The sequence below is a fragment of the Gavialis gangeticus genome, unplaced genomic scaffold, assembly GCF_001723915.1.
Source record: "Gavialis gangeticus isolate Ggan-Ray unplaced genomic scaffold, GavGan_comp1, whole genome shotgun sequence".
Lineage (NCBI taxonomy): Eukaryota > Metazoa > Chordata > Crocodylia > Gavialidae > Gavialis > Gavialis gangeticus.
The window spans coordinates 11,217,604-11,223,558 of NW_017729013.1; positions in this window are offsets into that span (position 1 = coordinate 11,217,604).

The following is a 5,955-nucleotide window of genomic DNA, read 5'->3' on the forward strand; positions in this document are numbered from 1 at the left end:
CATGCAGAGCCCCCCCCATCCCAGCCCCACTTTCTTCCCTGCCTGCTGTGGCTCTGGCCCTTTAAGAAAAAAAACCAACTCACTGCTCCTGCTGGGTGGGGGGTGATCCCTGCTGCCCCCTGCTACCCTGTGCCACATGAGGGAGAGACTGGGGGCTCATGCAGAGCCCCCCAGGCAGTGGAGATTGCTCCTCTGCCTGGCAGCACCTGGTGAGCACCGGAGCTTTTTTTTAAAACCGCTGGGAGCTGGGGTGGGCAGGGCACCCATGGGAGAGGGCTGGGGGAGTGGCCAGGGGTTGGGGGCAGGTAGGGGTCCCCCCATGGTCCCCTCCACCCTCCTCCATCTCTAGTACTTACCAGCTCAGAGTCAGCTGCAGCTACATGCTGCAGCCACCGGGGACTGCCCGAATCATCAAAGCTCTCCAAGTCTTTGCCAAAGATTTGTAGAGCTTTGAATCGGTTTGGACTGTAAAATTGGTCCCCTGATTCGATTCGGATTCAGAGATTCGGCCACCGAATCGGGCCGAATCTCCTCCGAATTGAATCACCCCTTGAAGATTCACATAGCCCTACTGACCAGCCAAAACATGAGTACAGTGGAAGCTTCCTGTATCTTTTTGAGTCACAACAAGGTACAGCTGCTGGTTGTTTATTCCAGCCTTTTCCCCTTCTTTGTCCCTTTTGTGCCCTCCTTTGTTGTGTGCTGTTTGCTTATTATTCTGTCAGCAGGAAAGGCTCCATGCAGGGTAATCGCATCCTACCTCAAACTAGTGTTCAGTAAAGCTGGAAATCAAAGGAAATGACAGTACTCTGTGCATATACAATTTAAGCCAAGCAGGAGGCCACCCCAGCACCTCACATGCCAATTAAATGTGTCGATATTGTGCACAGCATAATGTTTGCTTTGTCTTTGTGGTAAATGATATGGAGGTGCTTTAGTGACAATGCAGCCATGTCCTCACCTTCCCTTGTGGGACCAGCACTACTTCAGAGGTTCTGGCTGGAGAGTTGAGTCCTCCAGCTGAACCCAAACTCCGCCAAGCTCTGCTCCCTCTCAGGATCCTCTGTGAAGAAAGCACCTCCCGCTGGTGTGCCCCCCACGTCAAGCAGAGTAGGGATCTGAGCCTCTTCACTCAAGTCCAGTTTAAGGCTGGGTAGATTTTTGAGGCAAAACACTTTGTCACCAAAAATAAATTTGGATCAGCCAAAACAATTTGTGAATTTATAGCAAATCCATCAAATTGTGTCAGAAAAGAAACAGATAACACATTTATTTTGCTTGCTATGACATTTTCAAATTTCAAAATTTACCTACATTTAATTATAAAAGCAGGAAAAAAGCTTGGATAAAACTAAATCATATTTTTAGCTGTTAGTTTTAGTTTGTATTGGGGGAGAATAACTCAGGTTGACCCAAAACATTGTTTTTTAAATTTTCACGATGGCCAATAAACTATCAAGCACCCACAGAGCTCCAGGGCAGCCTTGGGGGCCAGGAAAAGAAAATGGGAACCAGTTCTGACACCAAATAGTCCTCCTGCTCTTCTCATTATCCTGCCCCTTTCGCTCTGTCACAGCTCCTGAATTTCTGTCCTGTGATTTTCCCCTATTACATCTGTAGCCAAAACAAGAGCTGCTCCCAGAAGAGTTGGGGACATATACATTTGAGGAAATGTCTCCATTGCCTCTTTGCTGTCTCCAGAATGCTGTGCCACTGGAAGCATTCCTCATTACTTTCACCCTGTGGGTACCAGCTCCCCACAACGGAAGTAGCTGCCATAGAAAGGCCCTGAGCACAAGACTATTGCTCCGTTTCAGCCATGGTTATCGGTTCCTGGGCATTACTGCTCTACAATGGTGATATTATCTCACCTGTGGAAATTGGTGCCTGTGGAATGGATTTGAGAGGGTTGGGTTTACTTCATAGAGACTCCTGAGCACTGTGTGAAGCAAGGTCTCTTAAGGCTTTTTTCCAAATCCTTGGACTGGCAAGGCCAGAGATCCTGGCTGTTTCTCAACTGCTTCATAGATCCTTCTCCAGGGAAGCCTATGATGTGTTTCTTACCCAACTGACACATCTTTCCAGCAGTCCTTTCTTTAGCAGACCCTAAATCCCATCAGTCCTGCAGCCCTGCCCCCCAGAATACTTTTAGACTGCTCAGAAGCTAGGCTGTTTTAAGAAGCACACTCAAAACAAAAATAGAGAAGCTAAGGAAGTCCATAGGTTAGAGGTGCACAACTGCTTCTCTGAAGGATGTTTTCACTTTGTCCTTATGTGAGTCACACTAACACAACAAAGTGTGATGATATCTGAGTGACTGGTAGAAGTGAATTCCTTCGGGACATGCCTTCTTCCTGACTGCATGAGGACTGAGGATTGAGAAGAGAGCTGTAGCCTACTAGTATGGTCATGGCCACCTACACCACAGTCCATGAACTCCATTGTTTTGTATCTTGTATTAAACCAGGTCTAGATTTTCCATGTGGGCTATTAAGTTTTGTATCTGTGGCTGTTCTGACTGACAGCCTGAGGCAAGGTAACCCTGTAGAACCAACCCCAACTGGATGTACACCAATGCTCTGTAAAGTGAGCCTGTTTTGAGAGTGAATGGACATTGGAAAACCTAAAGCACGTGTGCAATCATGACCTATTGAATTTCATTCCAGAGGAAGCTGCCATGTCACAGGGCCGGAGTGCCCTGTTGCTGCTTTACAGACTGCCTGTCCTGTAGGTGATACCTTGCCTTGTGCAATGAATTCCAAGTGAGTTCCTATGGAAAAGGCACTCTTTCTGTGAGGACAGGTTGGACATTTTATGCTGTAAGAGCCCTCAAGGATACATGCTGGTAAGAACTACCCATTACCCAGGAGAGAGCACACAAGAAAGTGGATTTTGGGGCTGGGACTGAGGAGTTGGGGCTGGCATTGAATTTCTGGTTTGCACCCAGATTCTCTGCACTCTTGGGACGGTGTCTATTCTTTCAGTGTCTCAGTCCCCCTCTGAAAACATGGATGGCATTTACTTTCTGTCTCCTAGTAGGGTTGGGATGGTAAGCTTTTTATGAGGTGCACATCTATTACAGTGAAGGCCTCCATACAAGGACCTATGCAGGCAGGGTTTTGTGCGCACTATAGATATCAAGCATCTGATTTTCTTCTAACTGGTGTAACTCAACTCTGTAGACATCAGTGGCATTACTCCGGGGAGAAGGGAGGTGTTGAGGGAGATGAATGAAAGCTGAGAACTGTATGGGGTCTTTCCTCATATCTCTCATTGATCTTTTTACTGCATTTACTGTTTGTAGTATCCTTCCTTTGGAATTAGTGTTTGAATTAAAGCAGTACCTGGAAGCCAAATCCTAAATCAAGGCCCCACTAGGACCTAATCCCCAATCAGGGGCCCATAAACACTGAGTTTGATAAGTTCCACACACTTCTGTTTACAGTAAAAACCAGGGAACCAGTGGCCCTTTGTGCCACTGGATCTGGCCTGTGAAGCCAGAGGGGCTCATTGGCATTCAGTGGTGGTGGGGCTTTGCCTGTGCTGCAGCCAGGTGGGTGGATCCTAGTTCTGGCCTGCCCACAGACCTTTCATAGACTTTCATAGACATTAGGGCTGGAAGGGACCTCAGAAGATCGAGTCCAGCCCCCTGCCCCAGGGGCAGGAAGTCAGCACAGATCATAGGATCCCAGCAAGATAGACATCCAAATGTCTCTTGAAGGCATTCAAAGTAGGTGCTTGAATCATGGTTAAGCATACATACTTGCATGGTGACCTGAGCTGGGTCGGTCTAGCCCATCACCTGGAAAGATTGCTAACCACTGACTGGTCTACACAAAAAGGAGACAAAGGCAACCTTATTATTTTTGCCTTTATATACAGGAAATTTTGTTGCAGAGAGATTAAGTGGCTCGACTAAAGCCACTCATGGAGTCTGTGTCAGAGTTAAGAATTAAACGCAGAATTCTTGAATGTAGTTCACCAGCCCCATAACCATGAAGCTACAAAGCATTTATTTCTCCTGACATGGCTGTGCACAAAGTATCCTGATTAAAATGTGCTCATGTTGCCTTTAGCACCCTACCCCCTTCACTCAGGTAGGCCTTTTGCTTTCCACCCAATCTTCTGAGTGTCTACGGCCCCAACTCACATATGCTGTGTTGAACTAAAGCCACTTGGTGTCCACAAGGCTGAATTCGCATCTCCCATACCTTTCCTGGGCTCCACCAGGAAGTATTTATTGTCAGTATGATAAATGAAAAGTCATATTTTACTGTGAATTATTCCAACCCTGCAGTGGAGCCCAGATCTATAGCCTCAGAGAGTTATTAACTGCTTACCACAGAGAGCTATAAAAACCTCATCATTTTCCCTGGTTTCTCTTATGTCTGGGAGGAGGAAAGAGAGCTGGGATACTCACTCAAGACAGTTGGGAAGCCGCTTCAGACATTGTCCTTCATCTCTGATTGATTTCCAGCAATGCTTTGGGCTTGAATGATTTTATTGGGTGAGTCAAGTTTTTGCACAGACTGGGGCTATGGTATTTATGCTACAGACCTGGTTTTGTTGGAGGTGGTTATCTTTTGGGAATTCACAACCTCTTCTCACCCCTAGGTTCCCAGCACCCTGGAATATTTCTCTTTCTCTCATTTATTTTGAGCTGTGAATGGTTGTAATATTTTGTTCAAGCTTGGATTCTTAATGTTTTTTGATCAGACACACACAGGAGAAAACATTATAGGCTCATTTCCATTACTGAAGCACCAACCACAGCAAATGTATATACCAATTTGTCCTCTCTACCTCTCTTCCTGTTGCAATCATCAAAGAACAACTGAAAAGAAATCCCAAACTTCTTAGGGCCACATTTCATTAGTATCCCTCTTCTCCTGGCATGTGGGATTGGGGATCTTTAATATCCAGATGCACACTGCCCACCCTGACAACCAAAATCATGTTGCAATCTACCTTATATGCCTCTTTTTAACCTACTGAGACTCGGATCTCACTGGTAAAGTTGAAAATATAGTGCTCAAGTCAGATTACTCTTAGAATTTTATGCACTTAGCTACTTATATTCATTAAGCTCATGAAATCCAAGGCCGGATCCAGGCATGCAGGCATGTGCAGTTTGTGGCACCGTAAACCTCTTTGCAGCACCAAAAACTGCACACCTGGCACATTAACACATGACCCATGCTGCAGGTTTGCAGTGTGGTGCCCTGGCGAACTCAGGTTCTCGGGACCCACCCCCTCCCCTTTCCCTTCTCCCTGCAGACAAGGCTTAGGGTTCCTCACTCTTTTGCAAGCAGCTCTTGCAGTGCTATTTGCAAAAGGTGAAACCTGTGGTGTCCTGCTTCAAGGGGCAAAATCTGCATTTTTCTGTGGGAAATGGAAAACCCAGATCCCTTGGTAACAGTACCAAGGGGATTTGTAAGCCAAAATTCTATTAATTCTGATGGGAACAGCGTGTCCAAATCCCCCAGGTAGCTTTGACTCTGATGGGGATTTGTCTGCCTGTTCTGTCAAGTGAAAGTCACCTCTGTGCAAATGACTAACACAAAGCAATTATCCAGCAGGATGACCAGTGCACAGGGATCAGATGACTTGTGGAGTCATGAGCTCAGTACATTTGTCAGTAGAGGCATATTCCCTACTCCTGGATTGTTCTGGTATGGGGGTTCTCAACCTATAGGCGGTCACTACCTTATCCTCATATTTCTAAGCATTCATGTTAGGGATGGGTAAGACTAGCTAGATCAGAAGAAGAAAGGGTGAGTGCTTTGCCTGGTACTGTAATCCTGGTAGATCCCTTCAGGGATATCTGTAGACCAAATATGTTTGCAGAAGTAACACTATATGCACTGGATGGAGTGTGAATGTCTGAAGCGAGACTATCAGTTTAGTCCAGACCATCCTCAGTGCATTTGGCATGTGGCAACAAGTATGTGGATG